Source organism: Tamandua tetradactyla, chromosome X (genome assembly GCF_023851605.1).
Source record: "Tamandua tetradactyla isolate mTamTet1 chromosome X, mTamTet1.pri, whole genome shotgun sequence".
Taxonomy (NCBI): Eukaryota; Metazoa; Chordata; class Mammalia; order Pilosa; family Myrmecophagidae; genus Tamandua; species Tamandua tetradactyla.
Genome location: NC_135353.1, coordinates 37,582,643 through 37,604,838, shown reverse-complemented (window position 1 = coordinate 37,604,838; position 22,196 = coordinate 37,582,643). Strand labels below are relative to the sequence as shown.

Genomic DNA, 22,196 nt, shown 5'->3' with positions numbered 1-22,196 from the left:
CAGGCTGGAGGTGGGGCATCTGTGTCCTCAGGGTAGACTATTATAAGGGTTATCTAGAGAAGACTCTGCATCACCTAGGGTTTCAACCTCACCCCCCAACATCATTATGACTCCATATGTTACTATCCCATTTTTCAGGTTCCCACTCCTTTCCAATCAATGCCCTCACTTTAATGGCAGACACCATGCAACACTGAGATTTCAGTTTATGTTGTAAAGTTGCTACTCTAACAATAAGATTTTCAATCTGATTTTCAGAGATCTCAAGTCTATGGCTGCAGGAAGTAAGATTTTCCTTTAAGATACTCATAGAAACCTCTACATCTCTCAGAAGTGCTTAAGCTTTTCATTTGAAGCCTTAAGACCATCCCTTTCACCCTTTAATGTAGCCATTGTATCTAACAACAACCAACCAACATCTCTGAACCTCTTATCTCCACAAAACTCGGTAAAGATGTCAAAAACATTATCCCCCAGAGCCTGGCTTCATACAATTGAAGCATTGGGAAAATCAAATGGTGATATTTTGACTATTTCTTTTTGTCAACTCACTCTATGGATTGGGAGTGTCATTCTGATCATGGGAATCAGAGTCCTTAGTGTCTTTGAGTCCAGTCAGAGTAGAAAACCATTCATAAAACACCATTTTTTAAAATTCTGTTTCTTAAGAACCACTCCTGGTAACAAGTTGTATTAGTTAGAAAAGCAGAATCAACATAAAACACTCGCAATTATAAAATTTATAAAAGTGTCTCACATAATCATGGGAATGCAGAGTCCAGAAATCCACAGCGCAGACTGTGAAGCTGCTGATTCTGATGGAGGGTCTGGACAAACTCCACAGGAGAGGCTCACTGTCTGAAGCAGGAAGAGAGCATGTCTCTTCTGAATCCTCCTTAAAAGACTTCCAGTGATTAGATTAAGCATTACTCATTGCAGAAGACACTTCCCTTGGCTGATTACAAATGGAATCAGCTGTGGATGCAGCTGACATGATCATGATCTAATTCTATGAAATGCCCTCATCACAACAGACAGGCCAGCACTTGTCCAACCAAACAGGTACCACCACTTGGCCAAGTTGACACATGAAACTGACCATGATAGCTACCTTTCATCTTATAGATGTAGACTTAGTTACTGGGGCTAAGAGCAATCTGGGTCCAGTATGATCCCTATTCCAGGCATGTCAGGTGATTAGCTCTAGTAAATACTGATGCAGAGATATTTTTCTTGGTGTTTTCAAAAGGTAGAATGCTGGGGTCAAGAATGTCCAAATGATCCCAGAACAGAGAATTCACAGATCCTGGTCAGTCAATGTGAGCAGTGTCTGGCAGATACAGGCAGAGACAGGCTTGGCAAGAGCAACTGACACATCAAAGAAATGGCCGAGAATTTCTTTTATTTAAAGCACTTTTATTGAGATAAATCCACATATCATGCAATCTACCTAAGCTGTACAACCTCAGTCTTCTAATATTTATGGATTTGTGCAAATATCACAATCAGTCTAGAATATTTTTACTCTGAAAAGAGTTCTCTATGTTATACAGTCCCATGCTTCCTCTGGTTTTACCTCTACATGCACAACCCTAAGATTTCTCTTTCAACATGATCACATCCACATATCATCACTTTAGTTCACTCACTATAATGTGCTCCCATCACTTCCATTCATTTCCAAACATTTATAATCAACTGTATTACAAATTCTGCTCAAATTGCCAATGTTCTCTTCTTACCTCTATTACCTAAATATAAAGTTATTATCTATCTACATAAAGAATCACATTCTTTATATAAACATAAATTTTATCTAGAACCTCTCATTTTCTGACAAAGAAGCATTCTTGTATTTATGTTAAAAAAACATTCTTTATCAGAGCTTTATTTCTCTTCTGCTGTTTCAGTCTCGGAGTATATCGGGCAGAGTGCAGCATTAGGACAGCATACAAAAGCATCAGTTTTGCCTCCCAATTCTGTTAACTGTTCCAGTGAAGACCTGCAAGGATAATGGTCTTTTAATATATCTGGCAATTTAGAATTGTTCTCTTGAAGATATCGAGAATGTCTCATTGGTGTTAGAAACTTCAGCTTTTTAAATGTAGAATTTGTTTCATCAAACTGCATCTTCTTTTTTACGCTTTGTAAGAATGGTGTAGTACAAACATATTTAATTAAGCAACTCACTATAGTTTCTTTAGAAGGGGTTTTATCATCACTGATGGGCTCTTTTGTTTTTCCTTCTTGTTCTTTTTCACTCTTGAAATATCACATTTCTATGTTGCTTATTTTCCATTTCCAGTTTTCCTGGCTCTAGTTTAACACCTGTATTTTCAGTGTTGATTTATTGGATTTTTTTAGTGGCTGCACGAGCCTTAGTATTTTCTCCAAAATTAACTTTTTCTTGACTCTTCAGTGTTAGAATATCTATAATTACATGTCACATTTCATCAATAGGCTGAGCCCCTGCTAGAATGGGCTTTCTCATATATTGTGATAGTATTTTCAATAGGACTTGCGATTGGTTCAAGATGTGTAAACCATAGCCAATAATTAACAAGCTTTGGGCATCTGTGATACTTTTAATCGGATCATCCGGTGTGGCCATTATTTCTTCTTTTAGTGAACCTCTCATTAATCAGGTTCAGTAATTCACAAAATGTCTTGTTATATAGCAAGCAGGCTTTAAAGCAGACAGGCCTCTCCCCGCCTTCTTCTTCTGGTTCAGCTGCCTTCACTGTGGAAAATCCCCAACCCCCTCTCCTGACCTTCAGAAATGGGTAAAACTGAGATAAAGACACATTCCTGGGATAGAAACCCCCTCTCCTGTGGGGGGTCAGGAGCAATAAATCAGGCAATAAATTAGGCCCTAGCAAGAAGAAGGTATCTGGAGTCACAAGATCCAGGGCAGGAAGTTCCCAAGAGTTAAAAATTGAACAATAATCATTGTTAAGAAACTAAAAGAATGGGATGTATTGTGCAAGAGCAAATGGCATTTCTCTGCTTCTGGAGATAAGATTACTTGCTTACAGCTGCAAACCAAGATGTGGCTCAAAAAGATAATGTCCTTTTTCCTGCTTCTGTGGATATGCTTGTGGTTTTTACCTTTATAAGCCCCCCCTTGAGAACTCCTCTGGGCTGCTCTTTGATTCCTCCTTCTTGAGTTTCTGAGGCAGTCGCAGGCCGGCTAATAAAGACTCCTAATTGGCTTGCAAATTGTTTTGACTTGTGTGGTCTCTCTTTTGGTGCACCCACAACACTCCCAGCCTTTAGGAAAGGGTGAAATTGCAGGCAAGTGAGATAAAACACCTGGGGTGGGGACCCTCCCCTAACAGCTCATCTTCTTCTGTAACTCGCTTTGTCCCTCAAACTAACCAATTGTTTTTCCTTTAATATTGCCAGTGGCTATATTAAGTTTGCGTTATCTCTAGCATGTAATACAGTCTACAAAAGCTAAGGTTGCCTTTTATTTGAGGCTCAAACTTTTGGAGGCTACTTGGCTCTGCCCTATGACCATAGAAAATAAAACCTACTTCCTAAAACTTCAGAGCCTCAGCCAGGTTTATTCTATTTCTATGTAACATTCCAGGAGGCTTAAAGCCTTGTCCCTTTTTTTTGTGCAACAATAGGAGGCCTTTTCAGCACTCTTTCTTTGCCAGCTTTGCAGCCTGTCAGACAGATTTTTCTCTCTTCTGCAGTTTCTTTGGGCTGAGCTGATCTATAAAAATTTGCTTTGGCTGCAGGATGTCTTCACTAGTCAATGATTTGGGACTTTTCTATCAGTTTAGTTTTAGCAAATGAAGCTGATATGGCTAAAATTTCACAAGCTAGGTTTCTTGATGATGTCTCATTTATTTCTGTTTCTTGAGAAGAACTGATTTGGACCTTAGATAAATCTGTTTTTAATTGTATTAATCCCTTTCCAATAGGCCCTCACTGGATTGTAACATTGACAGAAGGTCTACTGATCCCGTTTCACCTTGTCGTGGCTATTACTGTGGTGACTTCTAATAGGAGGTCACACAAGTTGTCTGTCCTGACATGCAGTGCTTGCAAATTTTGTGGTAGTTACATTTGAGGCTCTATTACTTTTCACTGTTACACTGCTGATGTTTATAGGCTGAGGCTCTGTGGCTTCAGAGATAGTAGTTGAAAGTTTTGGGGTTGTTGCAGTACTCACATCTTTGACCCATAGAGGTTCTCTAAATGCATTAACCTTAGACTGAACAATTTGACCATGATAAGATCTAAGCACAAGTTTCTAGTGAATGTTAGCAGCATCCTGCTTTGGTTTTTCTGTAGTCATTTGATTTTCTTTACTTTTTTTTTTTTTTAATGAAATGCCTGGCTAAATCTCTTATGTGGATTTTTGGGATCATCTTCAGTTGGTAACAGCTGAATGGTTTGATTATTATCTTCAAAATTATGTGTATCAAATGCTATCATTGAATTGGTTAATTCATTAGAAAATTTTAATGAAATACAATTTTTTCCACCCTTTTATTATTTTTGCTCCCTGTAGATATATTGGCATTTTCTTTATCAGCCTCAGAGCATGGACTGGGCCTCTAACTGTGCAATAGCTGCAGGCCTTGAGGCACTGCCATGAGGTTCATTACAGGCAAGAGTTGCACTCAGGTGACCAACGAGCTGCCCACAACCTCTGGCTGTGGCCCTGAGTCATGATTGGGATTATGTTGAGTCTCTAAGTCAGTTTGGGTAGAATTGATACCTTAACAGTATTTAGTCTTGAATCCATAAACATGGAACATCCTTCCATTTATTTATGTCTTTGATTTCTTTTAGCAATGCTTTGTAGTTTTCTGACTGCAGGGACTTTCCATCCTTGGTTAGGTTTATTCCTAGTTATTTGATTCTTTAGTTTTGACTGTAAATGAATTTTTTCCTGATGTCTTCCTCCAATTGCTCATTAATACTGTATAGAAATTTACTAATTTTGGAGTGTTGATCTTGTTTCTTGACACTTTGCTGACTTCATTTATCAGCTCTAGGAGTTTTCTTATAGATTTTTTGGGAAATTCTATATATAGGATCATGTCATTTGCAAAGAATGAAAAATTTACTTACTCCTTTCCAATTTGGATGCTTTTTATTTCTTTATTTTTCCTAATTGTTCTAGCTAGAACTTCTAACAAAATGCTGCATAACAATGGTGACACTGGACATCCTTGTTATGTTCTAGGTCCTAGTGGGAAAGCTTTCAATCTTTCACCATTGAGTATAATGTTAGCTGTGCATTTGTCATATAGGCATTTTATCATGTAGAGAAAGTATTGCTTATTCTACTGTTTGTATTCTCAATTTCATATATTTGTGCTCTAATCTTTGTTATTTATTTCCTTCTGTTTGCTTTGGGTTTAGTTTGCCTTTTTTTTCTTTTATTTCCACCTGGTGTTTAGTTAGATCTTCAATTTTAGCTCTTTCTTCTTTTCTAATGTAGGCTTTAGGGCAATAAATGTCTCTCTCAGCACTACCTTTGTTGCATCTTGTAATGTTTGATATGCTGTGCTCTTATTTTCAGTTGTCTCAAGATGTTTACTGATTTCTCTTGTGATTCCTTCTTTGATTCAGGTTGTTTAATAGTAGTGTATTTTTTATTCTCCATAAATTTATGCATTTTCCATTCTTCTGCTTGTTCTTGATTTCAGGCTTCTTTCTGTTATGATCAGGGAAAGTGCTTTGTATGATTTTTAACTTTTTACAGTTACAAAGACCTATTTTGTGACCCAATATGTGGTCTATCATGAGATGATCTATGAATAACTGAGAAGGCTGTATGTCCTGCTGTATTGGGGTGCATTGTTCCATATATGTCTGTTAAGTCTAGTTCATTTACTTTATTATTCAATTTCTCTGCTTCCTTATTGATCCTCTGCCTTGATGTTTTATCTTTTGATATGAGTGATGCATTGAATTCTCCAGCTATTATTGTCCCTATGTCTATTTCTATCTTCTGTTTTGCTGGTGTTTGTCTCATGGAGTTTTGTTAACAGGTCTCTCAGCTTATGCTTATCTGTAAACTCTTATGCTTATCTTAAGCTCTCTTTTGTTTTTGAAGGGGAGCTTTGTCAAACAGAGAATTCTTGACTGGCAATTTTTCTCTTTATGTATCTTGAATATATCATACCACTGCCTTCCTTCCTCCATGTGTTCTGATGAGAAATCTGTGCTTTATCTTATCAGTCATCCTTTGCCTGTTGCAAATTGCTTCCCTCTTTCTGCTTTGAAAATTCTTTGTTTTTAACATCTGGCATTCTTTTTAGTATGTGTCTTGCAATATGTCTATTTTAATTTATTTGGTTTGTGGTATGTTGTACTTCTTGGACCTGGATATCAACGCATTTCATAAGAGTTGGGAAATTCTCAGTCATTGTTTCCTCAGATATTCTTTCTGCCCCCTTTTCCTTTTTCTTCTTCTGGTTCACCCATGATGATATTTTTCTTCTTTAAGTCTACCCAGTATCTTCTTAATGTCCTTTATTTGTTAAGCCATCTCATTGAATTTGTTTAGGACATTTCTTTGCACATTTTTTATTAGTTGTTCCAGATTCTGCTCCTCCTCTGGTGTTTTCATTTGCTACTTTGACTAGCCAATATATTCCTATTTCTTCATATAGTTTATTAATTTTTACTGATATCTGTGCATCAGAGTATCTTGGTCAGTTTACTCTGGAGTTTGGGTTCTTTCTTTGTCAAAGCTTTTGTTGTTGATTGGATTTGTATTAATAGTCTTAGAAGACGTTTGTTTCATCAGTATTCCTCAACGAAGGGATCCATGGAGGGGGTGCACAGAAGCTTCACAGGACCCCAGGGAGAATGTCAGGTAAAGATGCCTAGAAGACTGTAATTCTATTCCCCAAGGGTGCACTATCTTGGCTCACCCAGCAGGGTCAAAAGCCTTTAAGACGTCTTCCCATGGGTGCATTTCTCTAACGTGCCAGCAGGTGGGGCACATTGGCAAGCAAATCCTCTCAACCCTCAGAAAGAAGGCTCTTAGTTTCCCAAGGACTCCATTCATTGGTGTCATTAAGCTGGCCAGGGCAGGTTTAAATCACAGGTAGTCCCAGCAGTGCAAATTCACAGGCTAAATGCTGGCTCAGGGCTAGATAATGTCATACCCTGTTCTAGGAAGAGTGAAACCCCACTGTCCTTTCAACAAGCTGCCCACCATCCAGAGGCTGGTGAAACATATGCTTTCTCTCCTGAGAGTGTGGGATGGGGACCAGGAGCCAGTGCTGAGGGGGGTTACTCAAGTTTTCTCACTGCCATTTCCCTCTGACCCTGGGTGTTGTAGAGCACTCCCCCCATCTCTAGAGCTCCAGATACGTTGTGAACAGTTTCTACCTGAGCACTAGATGATTTTCTGTTAGAGACCTTGAGTCCAGCCTTTCCTTAATCAGCCATCTTGGATCTCTTGTGAATACTCTTTTAAAGAGATTTTTCAGTCATGCAATACCACTGAGAGAATAATATAGCAAACACCTTTTACCCAACCTGGAAGACACCATGTTCAATAAAATAAGCCAAACACAAAAGGATAAATATATGATCTCATTGATTTGAAACTGTTAGAATAAGCAAACTCATAAAGTCAGAATCTAGAGTATAGGTTACCAGAGAACAGGGTTGTGATAAGGAATGGGAAGTTAAGGTTTAAATGTACAGGCTTCCTATTTGGAAAGATTTAAATGGATGGTGGCAATGGTAGCACAGCATTGTGAATGCAATTAACAGCACTGAAATATATATCTAAATATGCTTAAAAGGGGAAATGGCAGATTATATGTATAAACAATCTAATGGTAGATAGTGTGTATAGTATATGTACATATTATATAGTATATAAAGTATATTATATGTATACTATATGATATATAGTATATGTATGATAACAGAAAATTAAAAAAAAAATCTGTGGAACTACACTATACAAACAACCCTCAGTTGAATCATGGCCTTTACTTAATAGTACAATTATTAAAAAGTGATATCAATTTTAATAAATATTTCAAACCAATGTAAGTTATTTTGGGGGAGTACTGTATGAGAATCCTGCATTTTAGATATGATTGCTCTGTAAACCCACACTTCTCTGTTAAACAAAGAAATAAAACAAAAAATCTAACTCAAGATCCCTATGTAGTGTTTGTTAATTACATTTTCTATGTACAGTTTCTATGTACCTTTCAAAGGTAACCATGTTCCTGAATTTTGAGTTTATAATACATGTGTGTTTTATACTATTAATGCATGATCATTTCCATAAATACTATAAATTTTTGCATATTTTATATATTTTACAACTGGTATTATATTTATCCTTATGCATACTTCTTTTATTTATTTTTATTTTTTATTTTTCTATGCTGTATGGTGCGGTCACATTTCGTTCTTTTTCCATGTGAGTATCCCATTATTACAGCACCATTTTGTTGAACTTTTTGTTTGTTTGTTTTTGTTGGTTTCTTTTGTTTTCTTGTTTGGGAAATGCATGGACTGGAAATCGAACCCAGGTCTCCTGCATGGCAGGCTAGAATTATACCACCAAACTACCCTCACACCCCCTCCCATAATTCTTTTTTTATGACATTATATTTTATTTACTTTTTCTTCCATCTTTCTGCCTCACTAAATAGCATATGATCAGCTGTTTTAGTCTGCTTTGTTCACCATTGCATTTATGCAATCTACAGCAGTGACTGAATTTTTTGGCACTCAATGAGCATTTGTTGATTAAATCTAATTAATTTATTACTAAATGATGAACATTTATTTCCATTTTTTATTTTTGAATATTAAAATGAAGTTATACATGTTTCTGTGCATATATGAGAGAGATTACAGCATTTCTCTAATTCATATTTGTAGAAATGAAACTGTTGTGGGATAGGATATGTGAATATTCAACTTCATTAGTTATTGACAAATCACTCTTCATAGTCATTGTATCCATTTTACACTCTTATCAACTGAGTGTGAATGTTTCTGTTTCTCTGCATGATTTTTGCAAGAGCATAAAAAATCAGAATAATATAATCAAGGAGTTAATATGGAATGAAAATATACAACTTCGTGTCCAACAAATAATGAATACTCATTTTATATCCATTGAATGTTGATAAAAATCATATACTTTATTAAAGTTTTAAAATATTAATTACCATCTGTTTTCAGCACCCTGTATTATTGACATTCCTTTGTTCTTCCTCATGCAAAACATATTTTTTAAAATCATATACTTTTTAATAAAGAATCCATAAAATTACATTAAAAGACACACGATCTAATCATAATTCATTATTATTAGAAATAAGTAATATAAAAGTGTTTACAAATTCTCAAATATTTGAAACTTATATTTTCTCCTATATAATTCCTAGATCACATAGAAATTAAAAAGAAACATCTCAATTATCTAGAAAATAAAGAAAAAAGCACAAATAAAAATCAATAAGATATAGGTAAAACTATACTCAAGAAAACATACAGCTTTAAACACTGGAAATGGTAAAAGAATAATAAATACAACTACTTTTCTTATTTTTAAATCACTTTAAAAGATACTTATATGTAGATGAAATTGTATGACAACAGTAGAAGAAAGATTAAGATGGAAGAAGTTAAATTATACTGTTTGTAAGTTCTTATGTTATTCATGAAATACTGTATTAATTGATTGCAGACCTTCATTAAATGCGTATATATAAACCCTGAAGCATCTTCTAAAATAATATTAAAAACTGTTATAGCTAATAGGAAAACAAGCAAGATAAAATGGAATTATAAACATAGTCAATTCATATGAACAAAACAAATAGGGAAAGGTGGAACAAAGAATAGGTGGGAAAAATAGAAGACAAATAGCAAGATATATTGTTTGTAAACACTCCAATTAAGAGACAGAGTGTCAGATTACATACAAAAGCAAAACCCAATGATATGCTTCCCCCAAGAAACACATTTTAAATATAAAGAATAAATGTAAAATATTAGAAAAATATATACCACTCACACTAGTCAAATGACAGCTGGTGTGGTTATAATTAACAAGATAACATGTAAATTTCAGAGCATGAATATTGTCAAGAATAGAAGAAATCAATTCATAATGATAAAGAGGCCATGTCAAGGGGACATGATAATCATAAACATTAATGCAACTAATATGAGAATTTCTGGAGCAGAACTGAAGGAACTTCATGTAAAAACAGATAAATCTATAATTTCAGTCAGATATTTCAATCCTTATCCTAGGAATTGATAAAATGAATAAGCAAAAAGTCAGAAAGGGTATAGTAGACTTGAGCATAACAAGAAATAAAACACATTTTCATAATTTTTTATTAATGAAATGCAAAACATACTACTAATAATTGAGTGCATTTTTTTCATACAGGTCAATTGGTGAGAAGGATGGATACTGGGGAGGGGTAAACTTTAAATTAATTGAGGTTTAAAATTAATGTCCCTTATCATGAAAAGTAATTGCAAATTTTCATCTGTTAGTGCTTATCTGAAATGAAATTTTACTTATTTCAATTTTGAAACTGTATTTTTATGTAGATATGTATTTCCAAACATTGATATTATACCTTGAAGACATTTCAATTAATTACTTAGAAAACAATTTTCAAATTTTATGAGATTCTTCTCTTACTGTTTTTCAGCATGTTGTTACATTGAAATTTGATCATTTCTTATTGCAGGTTAGGTGGAAGCTCTTTGATTGTATTGCTCAATGGTTTTGAAATATGAAAATTTTATTTCCCTTTAAACTGAGTTCTTAAAACTGCTGCTGGAGTTGCAGTTTGAGCTAAGAACATTTATCCATTTCAAACTTGAGTGGAGATGGAGCTCTTATTTCTTGATTTAAATTTGACAGTACAGGAAGTGTATAAAATAGTGTGAAATTACTAATGATTCAAATAACATTGTTTGTCATTGAAATGACTTCAGTACAGTACAAATTTTGCATATAATTATTTTGCTTTCTAATTTTAAGTCTAATTAATTAAGGAATATTATCAATTCTGCAGCCAAAGCTAATTTTCAAAGCAATTCAGTATTCAGTAATAGTTGTTGAGCATAGTTCTTCTTGTTTAGAAAGTTTTCATTCATGGTCCGCAGTTCAAATACTTGCAATAAAACTCTACCATTGTTGAGGCATCAAACAGCTGTGTTTTCTGGCAATTCAGAATAGTCAGCTATTTTTGACAAAAAAAATAAATGGACCTTGAATGACTGCTAACAAAATCAGTAACCATAGGTTTTAAACACCTTACATTTTATTAAGTTTTGTAAATTTTCCCAACTAAGATGTTTCTGCTTCACATAAATTATTACTACCATTTGTTGTAGCACATTTTCATAGACTCTGCTTCAGGTTGCATTTAATAACTCCCTTGGAGATATTCTTAATTGTTGTTGTTCCACAAACTATTCAGAGAGGTTAATGCTTTAATCATTTTAGCTTCAGCATTGACTTATCAAATAAATAAGAAATGAGCAATATCAGTAATATATGCTGACTCATTGAGACAAAAATCATTTGAAATAATTTGTGCTCACTTTTACTTGACTATGGATGTTTCTCCCAATGTCCTCAATTTTTTTGAACAACCATCTCTCCAAAAGGCTACTAGTGTTAAAATGTTTATTTTTTTCTGTACATATTTATTTGGCTGCTGCAATCAAAACACAACTGAACTAAGTCACCACCAATAAAAGGCTTTCCTTCCTTGGCAAACAAATGAGCAACTCAGAAATATATTTTGGTTGAGGACTCATTTTCATCTTTTATTTTTTGAAATAATTTGCTCTGATGAGATATTCAATTTAATATTTTGTAATTTGCTGACTGTTGCTTTCCTGTGAGTTTGAAATATGTTATGAGGGCTAGTACTGGTAATGATGACACATAATTAATTCTTTTAGTATAGCTTGAGTGTCAGTAGACAGCAAAGACAATGCTTTGTCATATAATTCAATACAAAACATTCACATACAACTGTGCATTAAAAGCATGATATTAAAAGTCTTCTTTTTCCTGTTTTGACATGATGGCTAAAAGTGAAATAAAACAAAATAATAATGATAATGATAAATGCTCCAGCATGTTAATATGCATGGCACTTGAAATGTAGCAGCATTATAACTGTAACATTTCAAGTTGTAGTACTCTGAGAAGTAGTGCAAAGAAATGATAACTCCTCATGTACCTCTTGTCACAGGTACTAAGATCTGCCATTGTGGATCAAAGAAAGAAATCACGGATAATACCAGTTTTGTTTTTCCTGGTTGCTGAAGCAAATACTATGTAGTAAGTTAGCTTTAAAAGCAGGAATTTATTGGCTCATGGTTTTGCAGTTATGAGATGTCCAAAACTAAGGAGTCATAAAAGATGCTTTCTTCCAGGTTACTATTCTAGGCATTTTAGGCATTCTAGGGCTGGCTGCCAGTGATCCATGGTTCTTGGCTCCTCTGTCACATGGCAATGCACATGGCAGTCTCCTTTGATTTCTTTTTTCTCTTCTGGGTCCCACTGACTTCCTCGGGTTTTGTTTGTCTTAGAGACCTTTCCTATAAGGCTTTCAGTAATAAGATTAAGACCCATATTGATTCATCTAGTCCACACTTAATTGAAGTAACCTCATCAAAAGGTCCTATTGTAAAATGTTCACACTCACAGGAATAGATTAAGTTTTAAAACATATTTTTCTGGGGTACATAATTCCAAAACACCACATTAACCAAACCAAAGGGTGATGTTTTCTTCCAATAAAATTATATTTATGGGCTGTGCCAGTTTGAAAGTATTACATACCCCCAAAAAAGCCATCTTTTAATACTGATCCGGTATTTTGGGAACAGCCATGTTATCTAATCCTGAGTCAATACTGTAGGTTTGAAAATTTCAATTAGATTATCTCCATGTAAATGTAAAACACCCAATTGTAGGTGAGATCTTTTGAATAGATAAAGATATGACTCCACTCATTCCTGGTGGGTCTTGATTAGTTTACTGGAATCATTTAAAAGAAGAAGCATTTTGGAGAGAGTCAGAAATGACAGAGGCAACAGAAACAACAGAGAGAGAGTGAGAAACTTCAGAGTAGAGCTGACATAGATGCTGAATTTGGAGAACAGAGACATGGATTTTTAGAGATGCTTGGAGCCCAGCAGCCACTGCCATGAGATATTAAGCAAGCCAGAATCTGGAAGAAGCAAGGGAAGACAAGTGATGAGAGCCAGCCCCAGAGAAACAAAGTGAGGAACCCTGACATGGACAAAAACTGAAAACAATATATACCAGGAGCAAGAGACCAACAGATGCCAGCCACATGGCTTCCCAGGTGACAAAGATGTTCCAGACCATTTGGTCTTTCTTGAGTGAATGTAACCTCTTATTGGTGCCTTAATTTGGACACTTTTGCATTGTTAGAACTGTAAACTTGTAACTTATTAAATCTCCCCCTTTTAAAGCCATTCCAATTTTCACATATCACATTCTGGATCCTTGCAAACTAACACAGATTTTGGTACTGGAGAAGTGGGGCTGCTGCAGTTCAAAAATACAAAACCTATTGGAATAGCTTTTTAAATGGATAAGGAGAAGATTCTGGAAGAACTCTGAGGAGCTTGAGAGAGAAGGCCTAGAATACCTTATAGACTGTTGGTAGAAATGTACACTCTAAAGATCCTTCTGATAAGGCTTTAGATAGAAATGATGAACGTGTCACTCCAAACTGGAAGGAAGGCATTCTTTGTAGATGGAAGGCAGAATTTCAGAGTGATGAACTTGGATATTTAACAGAAGAAATTTCCAAAGTAAATGTAGAAAATGCAGTCTGGCTTCTCCTTGCAGCTTATAATAAAATGTAAGAGGAAAGAGATAAAGTTGAAAAGTGAACTCTTGGGTATAAAGAAAACAGAAATTGGTATTCTGGAAAAATATGAGCTTCCAGAATGTGAGACTCCAGTGAATAGGGCCCCACATGAGGATTTATCCAAATATGGAATTAGTCAGCCATTATAGGACAAGTGAGGGTTGGAGATTGTGTTTTCCAGAAAAGATTTATGGAAAGTTGTTTTGTTTGATGGGCATGACCCCAGCATATTGTATGAAAAGTCAACAAGAGTGTTACGGGATCTGTATAAACAGAACCTCTGCCTGTCTGGACTGGAAGGGGCAAGAAAGGGACAAAGTGAAGGAAAAATGGCTCCAGAAACAGAACCATGGAGGCTAAGGTATGGAGACAGGAAACCTCAGGCCAGAAAAACAGACTCACCTATGCACGTGGAGAGGGTAAATTTGCCCTAGCTGTCTAGGAAAAGTTGTGCCACATTGTGCCTTGCAGAGGTGGAAGTGCATAAACTGGGGGTTAGGGGAACCTTGCTACCACCACATTGTGGTGTAGGGGTTGGGTATGTGCCCTGGAGATGGCAGAGAGCCCAGGCGTGGCTCTGATATATTCAAACAGTGTAGCTGAGAAAAAGATGGTCTCAATGACCCCAGTATTGCAACTCATCCTAGCATTTTGAAAGAGAGCAAAACTGCTACATAGTACCTTGGAAAGAATGGGACTGCCACTTTCTAAATCCCCAAGGACAAATATGACTTTCAGACTTTTAGATCTAGTGATGTTTGCCCTGTGGGTCCAGTGACTCCTGTGCTTTGTTCAATTTCTCCCCGTGGGAATGGAAATATGTACTCTATGACTGTCCTCCTTTATATATTGGCAAGCAGATATCTTGTTATAAATTTTACAGGTTCAAAGACAGAGGAGAATTTTTTTTTCTTAGAAGAACCCATGCCTTAAGCTGACTTTAATGTGATTTTGTACTGATTTTAACTTTGTATTGTATTTGTATTGTGCTGAAATGTGTTAAGGCTTTTGTGATATTGCACTGGAGTGAATGCATTTTGTACATGAAATAACATGTCTTTTTGAGGATCCAGAAGGTGGAATGTGCTGGTTTGAAAGAATTATGTACACCTGAAAAGCCACCTTTTACTCCTAATCTAATTTTGTGGAAGCAGGTGTTTCTTTTAATCCTGATTCAATTAATGTAGGTTGGAAAATTTTGATTTTTCATCTCCATAGAGATGTGACACACCCAATTATGTGTGTGATCTTTTGATTAGATTGAGATGTGACCCCCACCATTCCAGCTGGGTCTTGATTAGTTTACTGGAAGCATTTAAAAGAAGAAACATTTTAGAGAGAGGCAGAAATGACAGAAACGACAGAATAAACAGAACCAACACAGAGAGAGTGACAGATACTTCAGAGCAGAACTGACGCAAATGCTGATGCTTGGAGAAAAGAAACGTGGATGTTAGGAGATGCTTGGAACTCCGAAGATGTTGTCATGAGATGTTAAGCAACACAAAACATGGAGAAAACAAGGGAAGACAAGAGTTGAAAGCCAACCCCAGAGAAGCAATATGAGGAACCCCCACATTGACAGAGATTGAAAGCAATGGAGCCCAAGAGCAAGGGACCATCAGATGCCAGCCACATGGCTTCCCAGCTGACAGAGATGTTCCAGACCAATCAGCCTTTCTTGAGTGAAGGTAGCCTCTTTTTGGTGCCTTAATTTGGGCTCTTTCACTTCTTAGGACTGTAACCTTGTAACTTATTAAATTCCTCCTTCATAAAGTTGTTCCAATTCTGGTATATCACATTTCTACAGTTTGCAGACTAGCAAAGGGACACCAAAATTAAAGTATCATATAATTATCACAGTTCATGAAATAGTAATCTTCTTTCAATTTTTTCATCCATTTAAAAAGGTTATAACCATTCTTGGTTTTCAAGTTGTACACAAACAGATAGGCTGGATTTAGTCTGTGGGCCATGGTTCATTAATTCCTATCCAAGAATGATTGTTTGTAGCCATGGATGGATATTAGAATTAGCTAGGTATCTTTTGAAAAATACTAATATCTTATACCTATTTTGGGAATTCCTGTTTTGTTGGTCATAATGATTTTTGAATTTTTAGTTTTTATTAGGAGTACTTAGAGATGCTGAAGATTTAGTAGTGAACAAAACAGGTTACATCCCCACTCTCATGGATGCACTTACAAATGTTTAGGGAATCAGACAGTAAATGAATGAATTAATGAATTCATGAATGAAAGGATTTCAGTTAATGAAAATTTCTATGAAGAATATAAGGATGATATTGGAAGCTAGAGTGACAAAGGTGAGAGATCATTACCAGTTAGTTTGTTGGGGAAGAATTTAATAGGAAGTGACATTTAATCTAATGCCTCAGTATTGAGAAGGAGTCAATCATATCAAGATATGAGAGAAAAGATTTTAGGTATTGGGCACACCAAGACAATGTTCTTAAGATAGTAACAAGCTTGGGGTAGCTGAACAACAGGAAGAAATACAGTGTAACTGGAATATATTATGTATGGAGTAAGGTTGATAGGTAAACAGGGGCCAGATTCTGCAGGGACTACAGGTTTTGTAAAGTATTCTATGAAATTAAAAAAAAGCGGAGTCATACAGACCAAACTGTAAACTCTGGTTATCTCAGGTACATAGAAATAAAGGAGATTAAGTGTTGGAAATTATTTATCTGTGCTTCTTTGAATTAATTTATTAGTTAAAACAAGAATATATTTCTTTTTTATTTAAAATATTAAAGAATATTTTTGAAAATATTAGAGTTTAGAGATAGAAAAATGATTGAGTTAATTCTGTCAGTGATAGTCTTATGTGTTCATGTGTACAGGCTACATTTGTTTTCAGCTCATAACCCAGGACAAACATATAAGTTTTCCATGGCCTCCAACCACTAGTCTGGCAATTTGAACTGCCAGGATGTTGCATAAAAAAACATTTAAATGTTAGACTCTTGAGTTTTCTGTGTCAATCTTGTTAGGCTATAGTTCTAAGTTATTCAATCAAACACTAATCTAGTTTGTTGCTGTGAAGGCATTTTGTCGATGTGGTTAACATCTGCAATCCATTGAATAAATAAAGGAGATTATTCTTGATAATGTGGGTTGGCCTCATCCAATAATTAATAATTCCTTAAAAGTAAAATCTGAAGATAATGCCCAGGAAAGGATTATGAGAAGATGATAGAATAGGGAGCTCCAGGGCGTATTCCTCCTGTCAAAACAACTATTAAAAAAGGCAGGATTTTCTTAAAAAGCTATTTTGAATTTCTGGAAGCCAAGAGAACATCTCAAACAAGAGAACTCCAAAACAAACAACAAGCAAAATCCCAGGACAAAAAGGAGGTCAAGAGAGACAGGGAAAGCCCTGTACACTGCACTGAACTTAGGCTAATAGGAGGGATGAAGTTCAAAAGAATATCTATCTTATCACCAGCTGGTAACAAAACCAAGAAACAGACATCTCATAGAATAAATCCCAAAGTTACTATTTTAATTTATTAAAATGTATAGTGTACTATAAAAGAGTACCAGACAAACAGAGAAATAGGAAAAAATGGTCCATCCAAAGGAAGAGCATAGTAAAGAAAACATCAAAGAAGAATAAGAGAATATGTATATGCCAAACAAAGCCTTTAATAAAATGATCTTTAAAATGCTCAGAGATGAAAGGGAATATAGAGAAAGAAGAAAAAGATACCAGGAAAGCAATGAAGTAGCAATATGACAGTCTTAGTAAAGAGATGGAAATTTAAAAAGGAACCAACAGAACAACTGAAGTAAAAGACTACAATAGCTGAAATGAAAAAAAAAAAACAAACAAGAAGGATCTCAAGAAAAGATTGGAATTGTTAGAAGAAAGAATCAGTGAACTTGAAGAAGGACACTTGAAATTAGCCATGCTATGAAGCCGAAATAACAATGAAATAGCGTGTCAAAATAATATAAGACAGCTTTGGAACAACATGAACTGCAATAATATACATATTATAGGATCACAGGGGGAGAAGAAATAGAGAAAGGGCAGAAATAACATTCAAAGAAATAATGACAGGGAACTTTCCAAGTTAGCAAAGGGCATGAATATGCACATCCATGAAGTCCAGAGAACACCAAACAGGACAAACATGGAGAAAAATACATACCATCATATGTTAATCACACAGTTGAATTCACAGGAGTAAGAGAGTGTTCTGAAATCTGCAAGAGAAAAGTAAGGTGTTATGTACAAATGAGTTCCAATTATACTGAATGCCAACCTCTTCAAGAAACCATTCAGGAAAGAAAGTGGTAGAGTGAAATAATTTAAGTGCTGAAAGAAGACAATTGCTGACAAAGAATTTCCTATCTGGCTAGACTTTCTTTCAAAAATGAGTGAGAGATTAAGGAATTCTCAGACAAAAGCTGATGGAGTTCAACACCTTAGACCTTCCTAAAAGCAATGCTAAAGAGAGTTTTTTTCAGCTGAAAGGAGGGGTTAGTAGTTCAAAGTGGCATAAAAAGCAATAAGGATGGGTGGTAAATGTAACCATTTGTGTAATTACAAAATTAAGTACTATTGTAGTGTATCATTTGGTATGTAACTCCACATTTCACTTCCTATAGATGATAAAAGGCAAATGCAGGGTGGTGCACCAGTTACTCAGTGGCAGAATTCTCACCTGCTATGCTGGAGACCCCGGTTCAATTCCCAGAGTCTGCCCATGTGAAAAAAAAAAAAAGCAACTGCATAAAAAGTAACAATGAATCGATGATTTGGGACATACAATGTATGAAGAAGTTAGCTGTAACAAGTACAAAAAAAAAACAGGGGTATAAGAAAACGTATACGTGTGTGCTACTGAAATTCAGTTATCAGATAAAATGGGATTGTTACATATTTATGATGTTGAATTTTAAATCCAGGGTAACCACAAGGAAAGTAAATGGAAAATATATCCATATAGAAGTGAGAAGGCACTCAAAAAGGTACAACACAAAAAATAAAATAAATACTAAAGTAGGCATTGATGGAAGTGAGGGACAAAAGTATCAGACTTACAAAGGCTAAATAGTAACATGGCAGAAGAAAGTTCTGTATTATCAATAGTGACTTTGACTATAAATAGATTAAAATCTCCGGTCAAAAGGCAGCAAATGGCAGAATGAATAAAAAAGAAAAAAAAACATGGCCCAATTATAGGCTGTCTGCAAGCAACTCATTTCAATTTCAAAGATACAAGTAGACTAAGGGTGAAAGGTTGGCAAAACCATACCATGCAAGTAGCAATCAAAAGAGAGCTGGGGTGCTATATTAATATAGGATAAGATAGCCTAAGACAAAAACAGTTATGAGGCACAAAGTTTATCGTTGTGCTTGTTTGCTAAGCTGCTAGAATGCAATATATCAGAAATGGAACAGCTTTTAAAAAGGAAATTTAATAATTTACAAGTTTACAGTTCTAAGGCTGTAAAAAGGTCCAAATTAAGGCACCAACAAGAGGCTGTCATTTCTCAAGAAATTCTCATGCCATCCAAAACACCTGTTTGAAAGGCATGTGGGTGGCATCCACTGGCCCCTTGCTCCTGGATTTTTTTGCTTTCAATCTCTGTTTCTTGTGGGGACTCAGAACACTTGGCTTCTGTGGGATTACACTTAGTTCTTCCAGGACACAACTCTGGGTTTAGGCTTGCTTAGCCATGGGAAGGCACTTGATGATGTCTGCTTGCCATCACCCATGTCTAGGCATCTGTTCTCTCTGTCAGAAATCCAAGCATTTTCAAACATCCATGTCTCTGTCAACTCTGAAGCAACTGTTCTCCAAATGTCTGCATCTGAGGTTTCTTTATTTTTTTTCCTTTTTAAAGTACTCTGGTAAAATAATCAAGACATACTCTGATAGGTGAAGCCGCATCTCCATCTAATCAAAAGGTCACACCCACAATTGGGTATATCACATCTCCATGGAGATAATCTAATCAAAGTTTATGTCCTGCAATATTGGATCAGGATTAAAACATGGCCTTTCTTGGGTATCTAGTAGTTTTAAACTGGCACATTCCACCTTTTGTACCCAAAGAAAGCATGTTCTATCTATATACATAATTTGTTCACTCCATCACAATATCACAAAAGCCTTAAACAATTTCAGTAACAATATAAATACCATACAAAGTCAGAAACAGTACAAAATCCCATCAATGTAAGATGTAGGCATGGTCTATCCTAAGGCAAAATTCTTCTGTTGCTCTGCACCTGTGAAACTCAGAACAAGTAATCTGCTGTCGGTTTATAATAGATTGATGGTCAAAGGATACGTGTTTCCACTGTCATAGGGAGAAATCAAGGTCAACAGAGGTGACCAGACCTAAAAAGTTCTGAAAACCTGCAAGGAAAACACAATTAGATTTCAAAGTCTGGAAGTCATTTATCCTTGCAGCTTTAAAAAAAATGGCAGTCACACCCTTTCCAAGGGCCTAAGCAGTGACCTTGATCTCTCCTCAAACACTAAGGTAAGTTGCAACACTGGGATGTGCTGGGGGGACCAACTTTACTTTGCCTCCACCTTCTCCAAGCTTTCGGGAAGCACTTGGGATCTCTGCAATCTCTGGGGCACACTCTCAACCCCTCCAGAACAATGGGGTGACAGCCAGGCTCCCTGAAATCCCCTGTGTTCTAGTTTGCTTGTTGTCAGAATGCAATATACCAGAAACAGAATGGCTTCTAAAAAGGAGAATTCAATAAGTTGTTAATTTACAGTTCTAAGGCCGAGAAAATGGCCCAATTAAAACAAGTCTAGGGCAGGCCGCGGTGGCTCAGCGGGCAAAGTGCTTGCCTGCTATGCCGGAGGACCTCGGTTCGATTCCCGGCCCCAGCCCATGTAACAAAAACGGAGAAACAGAATACAATAAAACAAGAAAATGTTTAAAAATGTTTCCCTTTCTTCCTTCCTTCCTTCCTTCTATCCTTCCTTCCTTCTCTCTGTCTTTCCTTTAAAAAAAAAAAAAAAAAAAAAAACAAGTCTATAGAAATGCCCAATCTAAGGCACCTAGGGAAAGATACCTTGGTTCAAGAAGGATGATGAAGTTCAGGGTTTCCCTCTCAAGTGGAAGAGCACATGGTGAACACAGTCAGATTTTCTCTCTTATCTGGAAAGGCACATGGTGAACACAGTCAGGGTTCCTCTCTCATCTGGAAGGGCACATGGTGAACATGGCATCATTTGCTAGCTTCTTCTCCTGGCTTCCTGTTTCATGAAGTTCCTCAGGAGGCGTTTTCCTTCTTCATTTCCGAAGGTTGGTGGTCTCTGCTTCGTGGCTATGTCATTCTGCTCTGCTCTCTCTGAATCTCCTTCATTCTCCAAAATGTTTCCTCTTTTATAGGACTTCAGAAACTAATCAAGACCCACTCAAATGAGTGGAGACACGCCTCCATCTAATCCAGTTTAACAACCACTCTTGATTAAATCACATCTCCAGGGAGATGATCTGATTACAGTTTCAAATATACGGTATTGAATAGGGTTTATTCTGCCTTTATGAAATGGGATTTTGATTAAAACATGGCTTTTCTAGGGTCCATACAGCCTTTAAAACCAGCACACCCTGTCTGAGTCCTGGGGCCACAAAACTTCCTGTGCATCTAGGCAGAAGGTCAGTGCTTTACCTTCATGGAAAACTCAAGCTCTCCAAGTGCATGGGTAGATCCACTCTCTTTGGCTGCAGACCTTAGTTTCCATAGTTCTGCCTCTGAAGTCATTTTTTCTTCAATTTGTCCCTTTTTTGTCCCTTTTAGTCAAGACTGGCAGTGGTTCCATCTATACAGATCCCACAACACTTTTGTCAGTTTTCTATGTAGTATGCAGGGATCCTAACCATCAGACATTATGATGTTCCATAAATCTTTTGTGGATAACTACATTTCCAATCCTCACGTTTCCTGAAATGGCTAAACTGATTCTATGTTTGGTTAAATTCTCATGTGGGTACTATTTACTGGGTTCTCACTTTCTGGCACTCCAGAATTTTCCAGACCATCAATTTCTATTCATTTTTGTACCCAAGAATTCATTTCTCAACTTGTCTCTTTCCTCTTGCATTTTGCTATAACCTGCAAGGAGCAGCCAAACTGCATTCTCTAGTTTAGAAATCTCTTTTGCTAAATGTCTGAGTTCCCAACTCTCAATTCTGTCTTCCATCTACAAAAAATGCCTTCCTTTCAGTTTAAAATAAGACATTCATTTCAATTTAAAACCTTATCAGAAGTATATTT

General features: G+C 36.0%; 1 pseudogene; it reads right to left on the bottom strand.

Moving 5' to 3' along the window:
• Nucleotides 1-3,597: 3,597 nt before the first annotated feature.
• Nucleotides 3,598-22,196, bottom strand: part of LOC143671777 (cytoskeleton-associated protein 2-like) — a 116,843-nt pseudogene continuing 98,244 nt past the window's right edge.